Source organism: Dendrobates tinctorius, unplaced genomic scaffold, assembly GCF_039654945.1.
Source record: "Dendrobates tinctorius isolate UK_male_01 unplaced genomic scaffold, ASM3965494v1 ptg000241l, whole genome shotgun sequence".
NCBI classification, from domain to species: domain Eukaryota; kingdom Metazoa; phylum Chordata; class Amphibia; order Anura; family Dendrobatidae; genus Dendrobates; species Dendrobates tinctorius.
This window is the reverse complement of record NW_027361908.1, coordinates 20,905,556-20,928,395: the sequence shown is the minus strand read 5'-3', so window position 1 is coordinate 20,928,395 and position 22,840 is coordinate 20,905,556. Positions and strand designations below refer to the sequence as shown.

Sequence of the window (22,840 nt, the reverse complement as noted above, 5' to 3'; positions counted from 1 at the left end):
TATGCGTTTTTGAAGTGTTTTGACCCGGACAAACACTTCAAAAATGCTTACGTGGGCACACAGCCTAAATCTCCGAGCATGCCAAAATACTCGGAGGACACCCGAGCATCGAGTATACTCGCTCATCACCAATGCAGGTATATACTGTAATTCTGATATGAAGACAACAGCTTAATTTACTGTAAACTGCAGAATGATAGTTACAGTCAGAATATTCTGCACAAGTTTCTTCAACTTAAAAAAAAAATCATGGACGACTACATTTTTTTCTACAGACAGGGCAAAAAAGTGATGAATTTTTAGATGGTCCTGGATTTTCAGGATAGTTGGCAATCCTGGTCCTCCTGAGTTTCTACCTTCTGTAATAGGCACATTAGCAACATGAATTTCACACATTCAATCTATGCATATCAGCTATAAGCTTTGGAGAAATGTTTAATTATCCATATTCAATTATTACATTTGGAGAGTTTCAGATGACAATAAATGACATAATCTCACACACCCAGTTGTTTGCCCACTTTGCATTTTCCATGCAAAAAGGTCGCACTCGTCGAGATGGAAGTTTCACTGATTTATTGACATATCATGAACATGTCAAGTCGGGGGAGTGACATATGGAGTGCAAGAAAGGCTGACAACGGCCGTTTCGCGCTGCTCGAGCGCTTCAACGGGTCCACTTTGCATTTTACTTGCCACATTTTCTACCTTGGGACTATACGATGTTCTGTAGTGGTGATCCAGGATGCATTATATGTATGGTGCATATAGTGTATCATGTATCACCACAGCAGAAAATCTAATTCTCTAAAATCTAATTATTCTCTAAATTCTATTTTGGAATAATTCTTAGAAACTGATGGATGACTGCCCTTTTTCTCAGCATTTCCAAACAATTGTAAAATGAGAATCTAAGAAAAACTAAATCAAAGGTAAAATTACTTCTTGTCACTTTTACATAAGTAGTTGTCGGAGATGCACAAAAAAATACCAATATCTTTGTATGTAAAATAACTATAACTCCAAAAACACTGCTCTAAATGGAACTTTATTAATATATAGCCAATTTATTTGTAGGTTGGAAAACCCCTTTAATTATTGCTTTACATGTGTTAAAAATGCCAGGCACTTTTTGGAAATATTAAGCATTTTTCCTCTAAGAGTTCTTTAAGACCACAGACCTTGCCTGTAGACAGTTGGGATGAAACACAAATCCCCTGAGAGGCCAGTTGAAGTATTTGTGCAGAGAACTTAAGGAATCAATTAAACAGGTCAGTAATCGGCTCTCAGCGGTGTAGAACAGAAATGACTTGATTGAATGCACGTGTATCATACTTCAAAGTTTTTTTGCGCTGAAACTTTGGGTAACTTAGATCCTTTAACTCTATTAAATTCTTCATCATCCACAGTTTGGTTGGTTAATGTTTAGATTATCTTTGAAAGGTAGATCCATGTGCTTAATACTGTATGCTTATCATGTCAGACAGTACCAAAACACAAGATATGCGATATGTTCAGAGGGGGATGTCATGGAGGACATGTGCTAAATGAAAAGCATGCCTCATGTCTGACTGGCGCTACTAAACTGCCTTCTGTAGTTGGGTGAGTGTTGAAGAGCCAAACCTGGTAATGCAAACGCCACATCATAAATAATCCTCAGAGCAAACACTCAGTATGTCAGCATTAGCACAGATGCTCAATAAACATGCCCATACACCGATGCATCGGATCCTGAAGTTATCTAGTCTAAAATGTCAGTGGTAACTGAAATCAATCTAATCCTATGAAAAAAACAGACATAATATATACCTTATCTGAATTCAATGCAAGTATTTGCATCCATGACAATACCAATGATAAAATAAACCTACTGTAAGAGCATACACAAGTTATTGCTGCTGCTAAAATTAAAGGATCATTTTTTTCTTTCCCTCTACATCAATGAAATAGTAGCCAAAAAATAAGCCGTAGCCAAAAGTCCCCTTAATTTCTTTATCTGGAAACTTAATTTATAAAATATAAAATATGGCACCTGTGGGTCAGGAAGTAGGGATGAGCAGACCCGTGGAAGTTTGAGTTCGTCTGAAATTGAGTCTAAAGTTCGGTAAAGGTACCTGAACTTTGGTGCTGTAAAATGGTAGTAGTAAGGGCTAGAGGGCTGGAAAAGTAAGCAAAATAAGTGTAAAAGCAGGACAATTGCATGCAAACAAATATGGATAGGAAAATGACTTAAACACATAGAATAATTATTTCTTACTGTACTTGTTAATAAATAAATGGAAAAAACAATGTGGAGTCGCATATTTTTAGTCAGCCAAGGGGAAAGCAGATAGCTGTGCTCTGGTCATATCATGCTGAGAAGGGGCCAGTATCCATATCCCTTCCCATCCTATTAATATCAGCCCCCAGCTGTCTGCTTTGCCTTTGCTGGTTATTAAAAATTGGGGGACCCTAAAAAAAAGTGGGTTCCCCATATTTTAATATCCAGTTAGGGCAAAGCAGACAGCTGGGGGCTGATGTTAATAATCTGGGAAGGGCCATGGATATTGTTTCCTTCCAAGTGTAACAACCCTGCTGGCATCACTGCATGGCCTCCCCTCCCCCGCACACCAACTTACTTTCTGCTTCAAGCCATGCTGTGAAATCTGTCTGTTGCCAGTCCTGTGCTCTGTGCCTCTGCTCTATGCTTCCAAGCTATGTGTGTATAGCGGCGGTGCCAGAACTCTCTGGTTCTTATGCAGTCAGGGTGCACCTGTGTAATCTGTCCCTGACCAATCACCTGGAGCCCTTGACTATTTAGTTTCACCAATCCCACTGAAACATTGCCTGTGCAATGTCTATACTCAGTGTCTTGCTGCTGAGGAAGCCAGGCCCTGTTCTGTGTATCTCCATCTCTGGAGGAATACTTCTTGTCTTGCCTTGTACCTTGTCTGCCTGCCAGGAGGCTGAATATCCTGGCCCTTGAGTCTTGTTCCCAGTGCCTTGTCTGTTCTCTGTCCGCCTACCAGGAGGCAGAATATCCTGGTCCCTGTGTCTTTGTCCCGGTGTCTCTGTCTGAACTCAGTCTTACCTCTGTCTGTCAGTCTCCTTGTTTGTGGTTCCTTCTCTGCCGTGTCTTTCCTTGTGTCCTTCCTGTCTGTGCATCTGCACCCTCGCAGCTTTTTCTGTGCATCTGCACCTTCGCAGCTTTGTCTGTGCATCTGCACCCTCGCAGCTTTATCTGTGCATCTGCACCCTCGCAGCTTTATCTGTGCATCTGCACACTCGCAGCTTTGTCTGTGCATCTGCACCCTCGCAGCTTTATCTGTGCATCTGCACCCTCGCAGCTTTATCTGTGCATCTGCACACTCGCAGCTCTATCTGTGCATCTGCACCCTAGCCGCTCTGCCTGCTCCGCACTCCTGCGGCTCTGCCTGCTCCGCACTCCTGCGGCCCTGCCTGCCTGCACCTCCTGTGTGAACAGGTCCAAACCTGTTCCTTCATATTCCACTCCTTCCTGCCTATATCCATACCTGCACCTCCTGTGTGAACAGGTCAGATCCTGTTCCAGCATACACCACTCCCTCCTGCCTACACCTGCTGTGTGAACAGGTCCCTACCTGCTCCTTCTCATACCATGCCAATCTGTCCTGTGTCTCCAAGCCGTGCCCGCCTGTCCTGTGTCTCCAAGCCGTGCCCGCCTGTCCTGTGTCTCCAAGCCGTGCCCGCCTGTCCTGTGTCTCCAAGCCGTGCCCGCCTGTCCTGTGTCTCCAAGCCGTGCCCGCCTGTCCTGTGTCTCCAAGCCGTGCCCGCCTGTCCTGTGTCTCCAAGCCGTGCCCGCCTGTCCTGTGTCTCCAAGCCGTGCCCGCCTGTCCTGTGTCTCCAAGCCGTTCCCGCCTGCCCTGTGTCTCAGCCGTGCCTGTCATGTCTACCTGCCTGCCTGTCTATAGCCTCTGTCAAAGTGACTTGTCCCCGAGTGGGACCAGCAGCCACAGCCAGACACCATCCTGGAGTGGCACCCGACAGCTATCTGCCGCACAAGCCTGACCTCACCATCAGAGGCTCCAGTGAAGACCGAGGTAGCTGTCGTAGTCACGCCCCTTCCAGGGTAGTCTGGTTTGTGGTCCAGTGGGGCCACAAACCCCCGGCTCGTGCCATTCAGCCAAGGCCCGAGCGTGACAGTTTGCACAGGCCATGGTCCCCGCTGAGTCCCATGTCCCTCTGCTTGCAGAGCATGAGGGACTTTCTCTCTGCCAGTATGAGCGTCTGTAAGAATTTGTTCCGCCCTGTGTGGTTCTGATTGTTGAGACTTCTGAACCCATCATTGTCTCCAATGCCATCTACAACCAGCTCCTGGCTTATGAGAGGCTTGACCCTGAAGATCCTCCAAGGTTCTATGGAGATCCTAAGGAGTGCCAAGGGTTCCTGGAGCTGTGCCTGCGGTACATTGAGTGGAATTCTGCCTGTTTCCCCTCTGATTGGGTCAAAGTGGGATATATAATGTCCTACTTAGCAGGAGAAGCTTTGATGTGGATCTGTCCCTTCTGGGAAGCAGGGGATCCTATCATCACGGACCTAGAGGCCTTCCTAGTGGCCTTCCGTAAAGCCTTTGAAGTACCCAGTCCAGCTACGTCTGCCAAGTCTTCCCTTTCCAGATCTGAGAGGCGCGCCAGACGGGCGAAACCAGTGAAGAAACCGCCTCGTCAGACCGCGACCGCCATCCGAAACCCTCTAGTTCCTCCACCTGTTAAAGCAGCGACTCGAGTTGAACCCAAGAAGACTGTTAAGAGTGGGCTGGCAAAGCAGCAGCCTGAAACCAAGTCGTAAGATGGGCATACAGTATTGCTGCGGTTGTGTGGAACACCCGGATGGCTTCTGTCCGAGGGAGCGCAAGCTCCAAAACCTTCGGTCAGTGGGAGAGGCTGCCCTCGGTAAGAGTCCCTCCTCCTCACTAAGATCGGTGACTGTTCGTGTGCCTTGTGAGAGCTTCGGCCCTGCAGATGTGTTAAAGCTGCAAGCCAGACAGAGTCTGTGTAGGGTTCCTGTTCCACAGCTCCAGAATCCGGTGACGGTGTTTGGTGATGGTCGTGCCCTACTTATGAACAGTCGAGTGTCGAAGGGACAACTACAGCTCCAAATCGGAGCATTATAGTTGGAGAAGTTTATTTTACACTTACTGACCAGTTTGCCCATCGGTCCTTCTGAGCCGGATACTCTACTGCCCGTTCCGGTCCGAAGACCCAGTGTGGTGCCGCATTTGGAGCTACCTAGTCACCAAAGGTATCTAGTTCCAATGTTACAAGGTCAGGCTACAGTGTTACCTTCCCCATCTGTTCTGCTGGCTATTGGGTCATGGTGTGCTGATGTCACTGAAGAAAAGGAAGCAGTGGTGCCCTCTCCACACACCTCCTGTGACCAGTTCCCAGAAGCATCCCTGTCGCTTGAAAATTTTTCTTCAAGCCATGGGCAGAAGATGGATCCTGTACGGATGCCTTCAGATTCCATGTGGCAGGTGGATGAAGAAGTTGGAGCAGAAGCTCTTGTACGTCTGCTTTTTACCAACCCAGAGGAACAGGTCCAGTTCTCTTCTGATAACGGTCAAAGGATGGTTCCAGTGTGGGTACCCTCAACTTCTAGTTGGCCGGCTAATGAAGATACTAAGGAGGAGGTCCAATTTACTTGGGATATCAGGTTGAAGTTGGACTCAGTGAAGGTCTCTTCTGTTTCCAGCTGGCCGGCTGATGTAGGGGTCAAGTCTGAGGCTTCCAGGTCCCTGCTTTCTGCTACCCATGAGGAAGAAATCCAAGTCCTTATACCCTCTGTGTTGGAAGATGACTCCATCAGGCACCAAGAAGCTTGGCACTCTGGGATTCCTGATGACACACTTATTCCACCCTACCAGAAGGATGTCGTGTCAACCTGGACTGTGTGTGGTCCCATACTCCTTTTTCTGGTCATTCTGGCAGGCTTGAGGAAGAGGGGCCGTAAAGGAGGGGGTACTGTAACAACCCTGCTGGCATCACTGCATGGCCTCCCCTCCCCCGCACACCAACTTACTTTCTGCTTCAAGCCATGCTGTGAAATCTGTCTGTTGCCAGTCCTGTGCTCTGTGCCTCTGCTCTATGCTTCCAAGCTATGTGTGTATAGGGGGGCGGCGCCAGAACTCTCTGGTTCTTATGCAGTCAGGGTGCACCTGTGTAATCTGTCCCTGACCAATCACCTGGAGCCCTTGACTATTTAGCTTCACCAATCCCACTGAAACATTGCCTGTGCAATGTCTATACTCAGTTAGTGTCTTGCTGCTGAGGAAGCCAGGCCCTGTTCTGTGTATCTCCTTCTCTAGAGGAATACTTCTTGTCTTGCCTTGTACCTTGTCTGCCTGCCAGGAGGCTGAATATCCTGGCCCTTGAGTCTTGTTCCCAGTGCCTTGTCTGTTCTCTGTCCACCTGCCAGGAGGCAGAATATCCTGGTCCCTGTGTCTTTGTCCCAGTGTCTCTGTCTGAACTCAGTCTTACCTCTGTCTGTCAGTCTCCTTGTTTGTGGTTCCTTCTCTGCCGTGTCTTTCCTTGTGTCCCTCCTGTCTGTGCATCTGCACCCTCGCAGCTTTGTCTGTGCATCTGCACCCTCGCAGCTTTGTCTGCGCATCTGCACCCTCGCAGGTTTATCTGTGCATCTGCACCCTCGCAGCTTTATCTGTGCATCTGCACCCTCGCAGCTTTATCTGTGCATCTGCACCCTCGCAGCTTTATCTGTGCATCTGCACCCTCGCAGCTTTATCTGTGCATCTGCACCCTCGCAGCTCTATCTGTGCATCTGCACCCTAGCCGCTCTGCCTGCTCCGCACTCCTGCGGCTCTGCCTGCTCCGCACTCCTGCGGCTCTGCCTGCCTGCACCTCCTGTGTGAACAGGTCCAAACCTGTTCCTTCATATTCCACTCCTTCATGCCTATATCCATACCTGCACCTCCTGTGTGAACAGGTCCAGTTCCTGTTCCAGCATACACCACTCCCTCCTGTCTACACCTGCTGTGTGAACAGGTCCCTACCTGCTCCTTCTCATACCACGCCAATCTGTTCTGTGTCTCCAAGCCGTGCCCGCCTGTCCTGTGTCTCCAAGCCGTGCCCGCCTGTCCTGTGTCTCCAAGCCGTGCCCGCCTGTCCTGTGTCTCCAAGCCGTGCCCGCCTGTCCTGTGTCTCCAATCCGTGCCCGCCTGTCCTGTGTCTCCAAGCCGTGCCCGCCTGTCCTGTGTCTCCAAGCCGTGCCCGCCTGCCCTGTGTCTCAGCCGTGCCTGTCGTGTCTACCTGCCTGCCTGTCTATAGCCTCTGTCAAAGTGACTTGTCCCCGAGTGGGACCAGCAGCCACAGCCAGACACCACCCTGGAGTGGCACCCGACAGCTATCTGCCGCACAAGCCTGACCTCACCATCAGAGGCTCCAGTGAAGACCGAGGTAGCTGTCGTAGTCACGCCCCTTCCAGGGTAGTCTGGTTTGTGGTCCAGTGGGGCCACAAACCCCCGGCTCGTGCCATTCAGCCAAGGCCCGAGTGTGACACCAAGCCTTGTAAGACCAGCCCTCAGCCTCCCCAGAAATGGTGCACTATGAACTGAGGTAACATCACCGATCATCATTCTGGCTCTCACACTGCCCTTGTGAGAATTGGCACCTGTGAACTGAGGTCACCTTACTGACATCACTTCTGTTCACAGCGGCCAGGTGTGGCTGAGTACTGTACAGTATGAGACCTGATAATGGCTGCTACTCCAGTCTGAGTTTTGTTCTCTGAAAGGAAGCTCCATACACTGGATGAAGAAGACTGGGATCGTCGTGGGACCTCTATTTGGATTACAGCTGACTGATGTAGATTATCAGCTTTTCTTTTTTACAATGGAATGAAAGAAATAAATTGTTGGAGTTTTTTTTTCAAATAAAAATTGTGTTTTTTTTTAAATCTTTTTTCTTACTGGGTTAGTAATGGGGGTGTTTGATAGACACCTCTCCATTACTAACTCGTGGGTGCTTGAGGTCAGCGGACATTACACAGCTGACATCAACCCCACAATCCCATTTCTACAAAAAGTCAAGGCAAAGTGCCAGAACTGCCGCATCTAATGGATGCACCATTTTTGAGACAGCTGAGGGCTGGTCTTATTGGGCTTTGATGGGCCAATCTCCATGGCCCTTCCCAGCCTATTACTATCAGCCCGTAGCTGTCTGCTTTGCCTTAGCTAGTTACTAAAAATGGAAAACACCCCACTTTTTTAGGTTTCCCTCCCATCCTGAATAACCAGCTATGGCAAAGTAGACATCTGTTGGCTGATATTAATAGGCTGGTAAGGTCAATGGATATTTTCCCTTTCCCAGCATAATATGACCATCTAAGAGCTGTCTGCTTTCCCTTTCCATTTCCCTTGGTTATAAGAATAGGGAGGCTGCACCTTGCTTTTTAATTTATTTTACACTGTCAGGCTGGGTCACGTGATGGGCAGGACCAAACACAGCCATGTCATTATTTGGCATGGCTGTGATTGGGCTGGAAGTGTCCACAGCCTTAAAGTAACAAAGCATTTTTACAAGCTGCCAACAGGCTGCCAAACCCAAACAGTAACATGGACTTACAGTAAGAAGTCAGAGTTCGGCACCAGACACAAATGTCTGGTACGAACCCCGAACTTTACAGTTCAGGTTTGCTCATTCCTATCAGCGAGGCCTCCTGTTGGTAGGACATAGTGTCATTATTTTAATAAATGAATTTACACTAATATTTAAATATTTTAGTTTTATCAATGATTATTTCTTATTTTACCCTATTATGAATTTGATAATTGGAATGTCTATCTTAAGTGACCATGAAAATAATAATAATAATGATTTTGTGTGGTATTTCCAGATGAAGAAGTCGCTCAGACTTTGAAATGCATTGAATAAACCACTATTGTTTATGTGAAACTACTCTGTATTTACAATTATTCAGCAGCACAGACTACATCCACATTAACCTGTTCATCTATCTATCTTAGGCTAGTTTCACACTAGCGTTTATTCCATGCAGCGCACGGCGCCGCTAAGCCACGCCACCTGCCGGTTCACTGCCCGCCCCATCCGGTCATCGCCGCCTACTATCGCACACGGCTGCATGCGATCTGTGCACCCTATCTTTAGCATAGGGTGCGCAGATCGTGTGCTGGCCATGCGCTAGTAGGATTTTAGCGTGCGCTGCGCACTTTTGAAGGTGCGCCGAGCGCACCTAAATGCAACATGCTGCGTTCAGCGCACACGGTGCATCTTCAAAAGTGTGCAGCGCACGCTAAAATCCTACTAGCGCATGGCCAGCGCACGATCTGCGCACCCAATGCTAAAGATAGGGTGCGCAGATCGCATGCAGCCGTGTGCGATAGTAGGCGGCGATGACCGGATGGGGCAGGCAGTGAGCCGGCAGGTGGCGTGGCTTAGCGGCGCCGTGCGCTGCATGGAATAAATGCTAGTGTGAAACTAGCCTTAAGTGATCATAAAAGGAAAGAATAAAATTAGCAATGATTTTAGTTATTTTTAAATGTTGTTATTCAAATCCAGTATGAACTTAATATTAGTGCAATCTGTGCAGCCGTACTGTGGCCCAAGAGGTAAGAGGGCCCATTTTAACCTACAAAGCATGTGGAATTGTGCATTATGATGAACTATTGGACTGCAAAGGGCCCATATAACCACCAATGTTCAAACCTGATCTGTCATCAGGCTATGCTTCACTATATCAGACTCTGTGGAAGACACTGAAAGAAGACCCCTGTGTAAGAATGTATGAGGTCTTTCCACTCTAACTCATCAAAATGCATAATTACACCTGCTTTAAGGGTATAAGCGGGGACCCCTTAACTCTTGGGCCCCGGTATGTCTTCACAAGTTGCTCCAATGATATATTCATCCCTGGTCAGATTAGACTAATAATGACTACATATACTCAAGGTCGGACTAACGTTACTTTTAGCCGAATGAAGAGAACCATAGAATAAAAACAGAGCTTTATTTCAATTACTAAAACATAATGTGTAGAATAAATACAACATATAGCCTATGAGAGTACCTAGTAGGGAAGACACTAATCTATCCTGTCAATCTTCTGCTCTATGCTGCTATATACTGCCATATGGGTAAACTGAAAAAATCAGGGTCTAGTGACCTTCCATTAATAGTATAATATTTATCAGACAACTAGTTTAGTAGTCGTATTGTTAATGATATTATAATACTGCTGCATAATATGTTAAAAAAGTTGAAACAATAACAGTATAGACTGACATCAAACTTGTGGAGGTATTTGCTGAACAGGACCATGTAGTCCCATATTAATAAATAAGCATCAGCATTAAGAAGCAAAAAATAGTCCACCATCAATTACCAATGGCCATAGTCATGATTGGTCTCCATTGTAGTACAGTTACCAGTGCATATACAACTAGCACAGTGAATAGAAGTGAAAGACAACATTACCTGCGTACACAAAGAGAGGCAATACCGCTGGATAGTCAGAAAGGACAGATTAGGTGACCCCCAACGCACGTTTTGCCATCAGCTTCTTCAGCCCCTTTTCACCCTAGACACATGCTATGATTTATGGTCTTGGCTGCAGGAGAGGTAACTCTTCTTAAAATAGTCACCTAGCAGCAAAGCAATAGCCATCAACAAAAGTCAGGAACATGACAAGACAGAGAATAAGGTCTCTTTCACACATCAGTTTTTTCCATCAGTCACAATTAAAGTTGAGCGACTTTGGTCGGATCGGGTTTCATGAAACAAAATTTGAGTCGGATGAAACTGGTCCGACAAGGGCAAAAAAAAGTTGGAGTTTCATCCGAAACCTGACCCCACTGCAAGTCAATATGGAATAAAAGTCGGCATTGAGCGGATGACATTCATCTACTCAATGCCAACTTTTATTCCCCATTAACTTGTATTGGGGTCGGGTTTCGGACGAAACGCCGACTTTTTTTGCCCTAGTCGGACCTGTTTCATCCGACTCAAATTTTGTTTCATGAAACCCGATCCGACCAAAGTCGCTCAACTCTAGTCACAATCTGTCAAAGTGTGAAAAAAATGGATCCTGTGCAGATTGCAAAAAACTCTTGCACCGGATCCGATTTTTTGACAGGTCCGTCAAAGCAGGAGCTGTATGAATTTAAAGGAATAGGATTCTGGAGAGAGAGAGAAAGAGAGAGAGAGATGTGCCAGAATGGAAAATGCAGCTTTGGGAGTTAAATTAAAGGAATAATTTAAAAAAACGGAATCCATCACCGGAATCCATCTTTTGACGGACATCGACGGATCCTGCACCCATAGGCTTCCATTATAGCCAACGATGGACGGCGCTGGATCCGTTGCTGTCCGACTTTTTGACGTTCACAAAAAACGTTCCTTTGCCCGTCGTCTCCGCCCGACGGACAAAGATTTTCCAACGAATCCGTCGGACGACGGATGAAACGTGAGGCCATCCGTCACAATCCATCGCTAATACAAGTCTATGAGAAAAAACGGATCCAGTGCTGGATCCATTTTTTTTTCAAAAAACGACGGATTGTGACTCATGGCAAAAAACTGATGTGTGAAAGAGGCCTTAAGCTGACAACATATGCAGACACAGGCCAGGTGGCTAAACCTATAACCAGTAGGTTGTTGCACAGTTCAGCATCAGCAAGAGTTTTCAGTTCCAATTTACAGTCTGTGGCATACATCCACTAACGTTGGTAAAAGATAGACAAGGTAATAACACGATACCACACTAGCAAATAGACAGAATTCAGCCAGGTAAGGTTAACCAATAATTGGCACAGGGTCCAGAACACTAATAATACTAATAGTCACCTAATACTATGAATGGGCAGGGCAGCCCCATACACTGCTTGGTCAGGGAGCTGCAGGCTCCACACGTATCCTGCCTGACATCTGACAATCACCTCTACTCTCTCTTTGAACGCTATCTTGATCTATCTATCATCTGTTCTAAATTTCCGAGTATCTTTATAGTACACATTCCATGGTAAAGCATCAAGTAGGGTACAGATCAGACTACACTTTTTTTTTTGCTGTCACTTACTATGGAGGCACAGATACAGGCTTAAAAGTAACAGGCACTAGAGTTTTCAATACTTGCAAACATTTAAATGTTCAAAGTTTGATACATTTAAGCCTCATTCCTGCATCTGCTCACCAATGTCCCCAAGGACTACCCCCAAATACCCAGCTTGCTGTAAAGTTTGCACAAACCCGAACTCTTCTGCTGTTAAGATCATGGAATAATCATAACTTTTAGCCGGTATGGTTTTCATTTTAGATATAATGGAGCAATGAATAATGCTTAGAAATATGGATGAGGATTTTAATAAATTTGATGAACAAGTGCTCTTTGACTGTCTTGGAGATACAAGTAGTGGTGGTGTTGCACTTATTTTATGCTTGCTTTAATAACAGTTTTGTTAAAAGAGCTGAAGCTGAAATAAACATTCACACATTCATATGTCAAGCTAAAATGTATAATATAAAATTGGGAGTTTTCCCAGCCATTATTCTGTGACTTACGTATATCACTAAGTATTTAACCCTAATGTTTTCATTAGGGTTAAACTATACAAGTCTACAATTCTGATGAAAAGATTAACTTTTCTTAGTGATCTTTTACTTGTCATTAGTTCTGAAATATGTTAAAATTTCAACCACATGTCAACCAGGCCTTTGGGGTGAATTTTATAATATTCATCCCTCTCTAAAATAACTCTTGATTAAGATGGACCTTTACTTGGCATTATTGTAATTCGGAAAGTTTTTCGTTTCTTTGAAATTATTAGTAGAATGCCATATTAAAATTATTTTTTCTGAAAAATTTGTGAGAAAAAAACCCAAGCCCTTGACACTTCATTCAGAGTTTTACTCTGTAATATATCTAGAGTATAATGGCTTGTAGCGAATGCTTTATTTTAGGCCTGATACCAAAAGTGCCCCTGGCAAACACATGTTAACAATAGACAGACCAATATGTTTGGCATAGATATTGATAAAATCCAAATCAGAGGCAAATGGAAAATGTTTACCGAATGTTACACATTATATTGAATTTCTGTGTCTTTGCTATTTCATTAATTCTCCAATTTTTATTACATGTTTATTTTTATTTTCTGGTTATTATAACATTAATAAATTATACTGATAATTAAACCTAAATAGATTGTTACTAAAATATGATTTTTTGTGTAGCTACGCCTCAACCTAAGCAGCAAGTCATGGCAGCCAAGAATTTCCCTGCCTCGATGGGCAAGTGTGCTACTGTACTAATTTGTTTTTCTCTTCCCCTGCATTCCCTCAGTGGTAGAACATACCGTATTTTTCGGACCATAATACGCACTTTTTCCCTCCAAATTTGGGAGGAAAGTGTGGGGTGCGTCTTATGGTCCGAATGTAACGTGGGGAGGGGGCAGCGGCGGAGTGGGATCGCACTCCCAGGAGGCAGGAAAATGTCACCGCTGCAGGAATCAGGTGCTGGGGAAACCACGTCTTCCCAATGCTTAAAGTGAAGGAATATTCATTAGCTGTTTCTCTGCCCACCTGTCAGTGCCACGCAGTGGGTGGGGAGCAGCAAATGAATATTCCTTCACTTAAACAGTGGACCCACATGGTTTCCCCAGCGTCGGATTCCTGCAGCGGCTGGGGAGTTTGTGCGTCTAGTGGAGAAGAGGCAGCAGAAGCACGGTGCCACAGGAGGGATCGCAGTTGCATACCTGACAGCACAGTGTGGGCTGTGCTGATGCTGAGTGCTCCTGTATAGGACCTGTGGTAAGGTAATAAAGAGGGCGAGCAGGACCATCACATGACAGCATAGATCCTTCCCTCTTCACTATGTCACCACAGGATCTGCATACACCGCACTAGAAACAATACAGCTTCCTCTTTCAGGACTTAGAATAATAGAATCATAGAATGGTAGAGTTGGAAGGGACCTCCTGGGTCATCTGGTCCAACCCCCTGCTCAAAGCAGGATTCACTAAATCATCCCAGACAGATGTCTGTCTAGCTTCTGTTCGAAGATTTCTATTGAAGGAGAACTCACCACCACTCGTGGCAGCCTGTTCCACTCATTGATCACCATCACTGTAGTTTTTTCTAATATCTAATCTGTGTCTCCTCCCATTCAGTTTCATCCCATTGTTTCTAGTCTTTCCTTGTGCAAATGAGAATAAAATTGATCCTTCTACAATGTGACAGCCCATGAGATATTTGTAGACAGCTATTAAGTCTCCTCTCAGAGTTTTTTTTTGGAAGCTTAACATTCCCTGTAGTGAGGTAATAAGAGGGAGGGCTCTGTGCAGTCATGTGATGCTCCAGCCCTTCATTACCTCACCATAGGTCCTGTAAGGCCTGTTTCACACATCCGTTTTCACCCTCCGTCAAAATCCGCCGATTTGCAAAAAAAACGGATCCGCCATTTTTCTTGGCGGATCCGTTTTTTTCCCCATTGACTTTCATTATCGGCGGATTTTGACTGATGATCGTCCGTTGCATCCGTATTTGTGTGGATCCACCAAAATTTTGGTGTCTGCTGAGATCGCCGAACGGACAATGCAACTTTTTTTGGTGTCTGGATCCGCATTTTTGACTTTTGCTACATGTTTAACCCTGAATCCAGTCTCGCTGCTGGCTGGCTGGATGATCTCTCTCTCTCGATACCTGGGGATTCCCACGATACGCTGGCCTCTTCATCCCGTGATGACTAGAGATTCCCGCGATATGCCGGCCTCTTCATCCCGCGATACCTGGGGATTCCCGCGATACGCCAGCCTCTTCATCCCGTGATACCTGGGGATTCCTGCGATACGCCGGCCTCTTCATCCCGCGATACCAGGGGATTACCGTGATATGCCGGCCTCTTCATCCCGCGATACCTGGGGATTCCCACGATAGCCCGGCCTCTTCATCCCGCAATACCTGGAGATTCCCACGATAGCCCGGCCTCTTCATCCCGCTACATCGGCGGTATTTTTTTTTTCTGCGCGGGTCCTTTAACTTTCCCACATCAGCGGATGCCAGCGCACCAACGGTCCGGTGGCTCCCGTTGGTGTTTCCACGGCTACGGATCCGTTCTCCACCTTTTTGGCGGCTGCCAACGGCCGAGAAAAACGTAAGTGTGAAACAGGCCTAAGCTGTAGAGAGAGATAATTTCAGCTTTCAAGCATGGCTGGCTGGCTGGCTGCAGGACCTGCATTGATGTGAGCATAGCCTGTACAAGTAAGAATTAATTAAAAGTTTAGTAATTACAACACATTAAAAAGCACTCTGCCACTCATGTGCCACTCATGTGGTGAACTATAACTCCCAGCATGCCATAGGATCTGCAGGACATGCTGGGAGTTATAGTTCTCCCATGGGATTTTAAAGCAGCACTCCAGTGTTATTTTTCAGTGCTGGAGTGGTGCTTTAAATATAAACCTTGTGCCCCCATTCTTATACTCACACTCCAGCATCTTCATATAGTACTTTACAGACACCACACTGGTCCCGCAGCACCATCTTCTACACATAGCTTCCAACATAAGAACATACTGTTATATGTAATAACACCACATATAATAGTATGTTATTTATGTTATTAAATATTTTACCACATTTTTTGCTTCAAATAATTTTTTCCCTATTTTCCACCTATAAAACCTTGGTGCGTCCTATAGCCCGAAAAATACGGTATGCAGAAGACAAACGGAGTATTAATAAAATATATGTAAAAAAAGAAAAATAGCATATGCATATAGTGAAGTAGCGTTAGCAAGGAATATGAGTGAGAAGGACAAGGGTGTGCAACTAAGAGGGAACACAATGCCTTCTAGGAATGGAATATCCCAATCAGAAACAAAGATCATCTGAGTTAAACAGCAAGTCCTCGCTTTTTGTTTAGTAGAGAAATTTACAACAATACAAAGAAGGAGTTTATAAGGTCATGTGGCAGATTCTTTCAAAAAGTAAGCCATGAACTGGGCTTTGACCTTAAATAAAGGATTGTAGGATAGCCCTTTTAAAGGATATGTCCACTAATTAGACAACCCTTTCTTAAAGTACCACTGACAGGTGACTGACTGCAGTGGGCCTAAGGTTGTGAAGCAGCAGGTTACAAGAGGGGAATACAACTTGCAACATAAGTGGGAAAAAGTACAGTTGTGGTGAAAGGGGGAATAGGTTTGGGGTTCGATGTGTACTTGGATTAGATGTTAAAGTTATTGAAAACTCAACTGAACAAACATGGTTTGTCCTATCCAAAGACAACGGAACTTAACCACCAAGGATACCAGAGGTGCACGTGGACAGTATCGTGGTGTGAGGACAGGAAGAGGATGATTCTCAGTGTGAAAACAGAGAGGATGGCGATGAGATTGTAGATCCGACTTCATGTGAACCCAAATGTATACAACTGAGTAGCTCAGCACAGGAGGTGGAAGAGGAAGATGAGGAGGTTACATTGCGGCTTCCAACAAAGATACAAAGTGAACCACGATACGCACTGCATTCTCTGCCCCAACCCTGTGGTCAGTGGTCATGAGTGTGCAGTTTGCAGGGGAGGCAATGGTTGCCAACTCACGTTATCTGTCAAATTTGAAAAAAATGAGGTAAAAATTGCAATAATTTGACAACTACATTCATTAACCGGCATATGCACAATCGACACGCCTTAGGCTACTTTCACATTTGCGCCGTTTTGCACAGCGTTTCGTGCGCACATGAAAAGCAAGCAAAAAATGCTTGTAAACACAGCGATTTTTTGATGCATCAGCGTGTGCATGACGACAAAAAACGCATCGTTTGTATGCGTTTTAATGCGTTTTTACATGCGTTTGCATTTTTTTAGGCGCATGCGTTCTCTAGGTGTCACATTTCACAGGATGAAAATCCTTGAAAAATTCTTGAAACAGTCTCCACTAATGGGACGCCAGTGGGTGTATGTCATGGGAATTCTTTATATATACCCTGTTTACAGCTGAATTCTTCAGATTTTGTTGCTTTTTCCTTTGTCAACAAGGATCTGCCCTGGAAGAGTTTTCGCTTCAACTTGGATCTGGACATCGCGCTGTCTCAGGCTTTTGCATTTGCTTGCCAGCAACAAAGGGAGAGAGAGAGACAGCAAAGACAGCAGCGGCGGTGTTTGTGGATACATCCGATTATTGAACTCCGGGGAGCCGTGGAGCGTACCACACCCTCTACAGCGAGCTCCAGGGAAACTCGGAGAAATTTAGTGATTATACCCGGATGTCCCAAGAAAGCTTCAGGGATTTGCTTGCTTGTGTTCAAGAATCCATCCGGAGACAGGACACACAGCTCCGTCGTGCGATTCCTCCTGAGGAACGCCTCCTGGTCACATTACGGTACATAATATTTAGAAACCAATGCCTGCATAATTTTTTTTGTTCCGCTATGTACTATTCCAAAGCATGCAGAATTATTGTTCTGCCATGTAGTAAACAAAAGCCTGCAGAATTACTGTTATGCCATGTACTAATATTTTTTTATTTTAGTGTTTTACAATTCCCTAGACATAAATATTAATTTTTATTCTTTCTCTGTTTGGCAGATTCCTGGCTACTGGAGAGACTCTATCTTCACTCCACTTCCAGTACCGGCTTGGAATATCAACTTGTCAGGAATAGTTGTGGACACCTGCCAGGCTTTGTGGGTCATTCTCTGTCCAGAATTTATGCCCCTGCCCACTGCGGAAAAGTGGATTGATATTGACGAAAAATTCTGGACAGTATGCAATTTCCCCAACTGTTTGGGAGCGGTTGATGGGAAACACATCCGGATAATCAAACCCAAGTGGATCAGAGTAATATAACTATAAAAAGTGCTTTTCTACAGTACTCATGGCCATTGCGGATGCAGACTGTATGTTTGTTGCAGTGGACATTGGGGCATTTGGCCGGGGCACTGACTCCCAGGCTTTTAAGAACTCGGCCATGGGCCGTTGGTTGTATAGCAACCATTTTAATTTCTCCATGCCACGGCCTCTTCCCCACACTGAAGGTCCGCCACAGCCATTTGTAATGGTTGGGGATGAGGCCTTCCAAATATGCCAAAACCTGCTGAAACCCTACTCCAGCCTGGACTTGGATCACACAAAAAAATATTTAATTACAGACTGACCAGGGCCCGAAGAACTGTAGAGTGTGCTTTTGGGATTCTTGTCTCCAGATGGCACATTCTGGGCACAGCCATTAATCTTAAACTGGAAACAGTGAATGAGGTGGTGACAGTGTGTGTGGTTCTACACAATTTTGTGATGCTAAAGAGCACCCTAACTTTGAACTCGATGAACCAGCTGCAAACCCATTGCCTGAATTCACTCAGCACCCTCTCAGGTCATCAGTTGAAGTTGGCCAAATGAGGGATCAATATGCGGCCTACCTTATGTCTGATGTAGGACGTGTGGAATGGCAAGATCAAATGGTGTAAAATTGTTGTCTTGTGTGTATGTTAATAAAAAACCTGTTTTGATACCTGTATCGAGTGCACTCTATTTTTATACACTCCAATACAATTATCACCTGCCCAGGTGTACCAGTGAATTCAGGATGCTGTGTTTTGTGCATCATGAATTTACTACTACTCCTGACCAGGTGAGTATACATACACACAAGTTGTATGACCTTTATCATCTCTCCAGTTTTTGTTCAATTTGCAGCGACGGTGGAGATAATACAACTAATATTTGTGTCACCTGGCCTGATGTTACAAATAGTGATTTTGGGATGCAATAGTATCCTTCACTCTTTATGACAACTGACCATGTGAGTATAAATATTAGTTGTATGATATCCACTGTTGCTTCAGTTTGAACGCATACTGGAGAGATGATAAAGTTTATACAACTTCTACAATCTCCAGGCCTGGTGTCATGCTGAAGTGAGGACGCCCAAAAAAATGCATCCTGTCTTCAGAATGTTATCACACCTGGGCAGGTGAATACACATATGAGTGAACTTCCACCATCTCTCCAGTCTGCATGCAATAGATAATGCAGACTGAAACAACACTGCAGATGACAACTCATATGTATAGTCACCTGGTCAGGTGTGATAAATAGTTATGATATGAGGCCAGGGTATTGTAGCTATGATGTGTATTTTCTCCATCATCTCTTCAGTTTATTCACTACACACTGAATAGAGGATGTGGTAAATTACAAGGTATATCTAGAATCCCCTGGCCTTGTGTCACAGTGTGAAATGATGATGGTAAAAATACACCATCCTCAATTCACTCTTTATGATACCTGGCAAGGTAACAATAGATATGCCTAGCACTCAACACCATCCTCTATTCAGTCTGTGCAATATTAGCATGCTGAAGAGACTGGTGGTGAAAATACAAGTCATATATTTATGTTTTTGACTACAAATATCTCCAGGACTGACACAAGAAACATGTGTCAGTAATGGAGCTATGTGGTGGCAAAAACACAAAGTGTACGGTGCAGTGTGTGTACGGCGCAGTGTGTGTCAGCAGCAAAAGACACATTAATCAAACATTATTCTGGTAAACCAGAAAATAACATTTATTTTACAAAAAATTATTGGGAATGACATTTTGGGGAAGATGTGGCAAGTTGGGGGTGTGGAGAGATGAGCAACGGCTTAAAGGGGAGGGAGGGGTTCTAGGGGAAGGGGTGACAAAAGTAATGGTGGAAGGGAGCTCAGGGATGGAACTGGAGGCAGGGTGAGACACAGCGTGAGGAGAGGGGGGAGGGACAGACAGAGTTTTTGCTTTTTTTGGTTTCTGGTGTCCCGTTGTGTCCTGCCTGGATCTTCTGGAACTGTGTGACTGCCTTGAATTTCTTGACTGCCTGGAGCTGGGGGACCTTGGGTGTGTTTCCGCAAAAATGGAATGGGGGTCACCCCTCTGCTGCTGCTCGGTGGTGGTGGTGGCAGTGCTGGTCCATGCAGGAGTAGTGGTGGCAGTGGTGGTGCTCCATGCAGGAGGAGCGATGGCGGTGGTGGTGCTACACGCAGGAGTAGCGCTGGCGGTGGTGGTGCTCCATGCAGGAGTAGCGGTGGCTGTGGTGGTGCTCCATGCAGGTGGCATTGATGGTGGTGCTCTGAGCAGGAGGAGTTGTGGTGGTGGCAGTGCTCCAAGCAGGAGGAGTGGTGATGGCATCGGTGCTCCAAGCAGGAGGAGTGGTGGTAGTGGCGGTGCTCCAAGCAGGCGTGGTGGTGGCGGTGGTGGTCCAGACAGGAGCAGCGCTTACCATGGTGGTTACGGTGGAGGTCCAGCAGCACTCGGCCTTGGGGTGGTGTAGTCGTGTCCGGCTTGGCTTGGAATGCAGGTTGCCGTGCAGTGGTATGCAGCAGAAGTCAGTAGTGAGGTGACGCGAGTCAGTGGTAGCACAGTTGGTAATGACACCACTGACTGCTGCACGTACTGACTCTGCTGAATAGCCTGCAAGAAAGCAGTGTTGCAGGCCTGCATCACAGTCAGCTGGAGATCGGGACTAAGGTGTTCCGCCATGGCCCGTTCAATTTGGTGGAAAAAATGGTGCGCTGGTCTGTTGAGGTCGGCTTCCAGATGGTCAAGGTGACTGTCGACAGCCTGGAAGCGGTGTTCCATGAGGGTAAAACCGCTTTCCACTCTGTCTGACAGCGCCTTGAGGCCATTCTCAAAGACCAAGCTCAAGTGAAGGAACTCGGGCATGACATTCCTGTCCGAGGCCCTCTGCCGCTGGCGGGAAGTGCCCGCAAAACCAGTGGCAGAGACCTGGGACAGGTGAAGGCCTGACATACCAGCTTCCTGGTCTCCAGCTGTCTGTGTTGCCGACCGCAAGCTGCTTCCTGGCTGTCGGATGGCTGGGACGGGTCCAAGGTCATTCAATGAAGGACCACTCCAGGGACAGGTTGCAGGGTGCTGCTCCAGGTGCTGTGAAAAGAAAAGAAAAACATTACTATCATGCATTTACAAGCGCCAACTGCTGTGGAATAGAAATGCACAGAGTAAAAAACAATGCAATACAACAAAATACTTACGCTCTGGTGGCAAGGACCAGTCTTAGGAACGGCAACACACGATGGTATCGGTATTTTGTTCTGGTCCTTGCAGCAGCACCACTGCGATCCTGCGACTTTGTTCACTGTGGGTAAAAAATTTTTTATAAAATGCACTGTAGGGCAGGCTAAAATACAAATCTGTGTGATGCTATAAAATCACTAGCATCACACACACTTGTGTGATCCATGCCAAGGACACTGCCGCATCACACTGCAATACAAAGTTTACAATGCAGTGTTGGCCAGTATAAAACACAAATTTGTGTGATGCTAGAAAATCACTAGCATCACACATACTTGTGTGATCCGTGCCAAGGACACTGCCACATCACAGAGCATTGAAATGCTTACGAAAATCCTTGCGGACCCTTGGAGAGGCATTGTCCCAGTTATCCATCAGCGCTGCGGCCACCTCACTCCAGAGCCGCCAGGTCACCACATGGTCCTTGTGCTGCGGATCACCACTGTCCCACAATGGGACTCGCTCCTGGACTAGGTTGATTATGGTGTTGCTGTCCAGGGCCAATTCTTCATCCCATTGTGGAGCCTAGAAAAAAAAACCATTATAATCTTAGAAAGAATTGGAAATTTAAAAGATAGAAAAAGATACAGAAAAGAAGCAAGATTGAAGATGAAAACAGGACAGAAAAAAAGGCAGGAGAAAAAAAATACAATCACAGTCAGTCTATACTTACAGGCTGTCTCCCCGCCAGCACTTGGACTGGCTGCTCCTGCTGTTAGAAACCGTGGCCGATGACGTCTGAAAAAGAACAAAAATTAATTTGGCACATGTGTAGATGTGACAGCAAATACTTACCCAAACTGTAGGGCAGGAAGGTACTCACTTCACGCTCTGCTTGGGCTAGTTCACCACGTGACAGTGTGTACTCCTTGCAAGAAGACATGCTGCAATTAAAAAAAAAATCATTAGTACATAATAAATTTAAACAAGGACAGGCAGATATTAGGTTAGAATACTCAAATTCTTGAAGTTGCTGCTTCTCTCAAAATTTTGCGATGCTCTTGTCTCTCTTCCAGACTGTCTGTAGATTAGGGGTCTGCCAGTGCCAACACCTTCTTTTATCTACACTACCCCCAAACAATATTTCTTTTTGTAGGGTGTGGTTTAAACCAGTGTCTAGACATGTTTACACAAAAATCGCATGCGATCAAAAACGCAGGGCGTGCGCATGTTCATGTGCACACCTGTGATCCCATAGACTGTAATGTGTTTTTTTGTCGCATTCCATGTGCACTGCGATCACATGCCTTTTTTAACAAGGTTGGACAGAACAAAAAATGCAACATGTTGCGTCTAGCCGCACACCTGGAAAAAGCGCATGCGCACGATAACGCAGACGATCGCATGCAAGCGCAACTCCATGCGCCCACCATGTTAAACATAGGGGTGCATGGCTCATGAGATAGGGTGCGTCCAAAGTGCAGCGCTAAAAAACGCTAATGTGAAACCAGCCTTTGTGTGGGAATCTCACTGCGCTAAAATGTGGACTAGCGACCAGCCAACCATTTGCCGTCCCATCAAACCCATTTACTGCTTCTTACACCATGCCAAGTCTTTACAAACAGGTCTCCAGCCGCAGAAACTCCACTTGTTTACCCCCTACAGTCAGAGTGAGTGAGAGCCCATCAGCTGTTGCGGCAGTGGATATGACTGCTGCTTTGGTGTCACCTAGTAAAACACATCTTTCTCAATCCACCATAACATCTTTGTCTGCATCTCACTCATAATCCATCAGTTTGTCCTGTTCTCTGTATTCCACCCTCTCTCAACACAGCAGCCAGCCC

At 45.7% G+C, this 22,840-nt stretch overlaps 1 long non-coding RNA gene across 1 annotated transcript; it reads right to left on the bottom strand.

The window, feature by feature from the left end:
• Window positions 1–19,576: 19,576 nt before the first annotated feature.
• LOC141060580 (uncharacterized) lies at window positions 19,577–21,941 on the bottom strand. The gene is made up of 3 exons (XR_012222725.1): window positions 21,880–21,941; window positions 21,014–21,794; window positions 19,577–20,906 (listed from the first exon to the last, which is right to left on the bottom strand). It is a non-coding gene; the product is annotated as an uncharacterized lncRNA (long non-coding RNA).
• Between the last annotated feature and the right edge of the window lie 899 nt (window positions 21,942–22,840).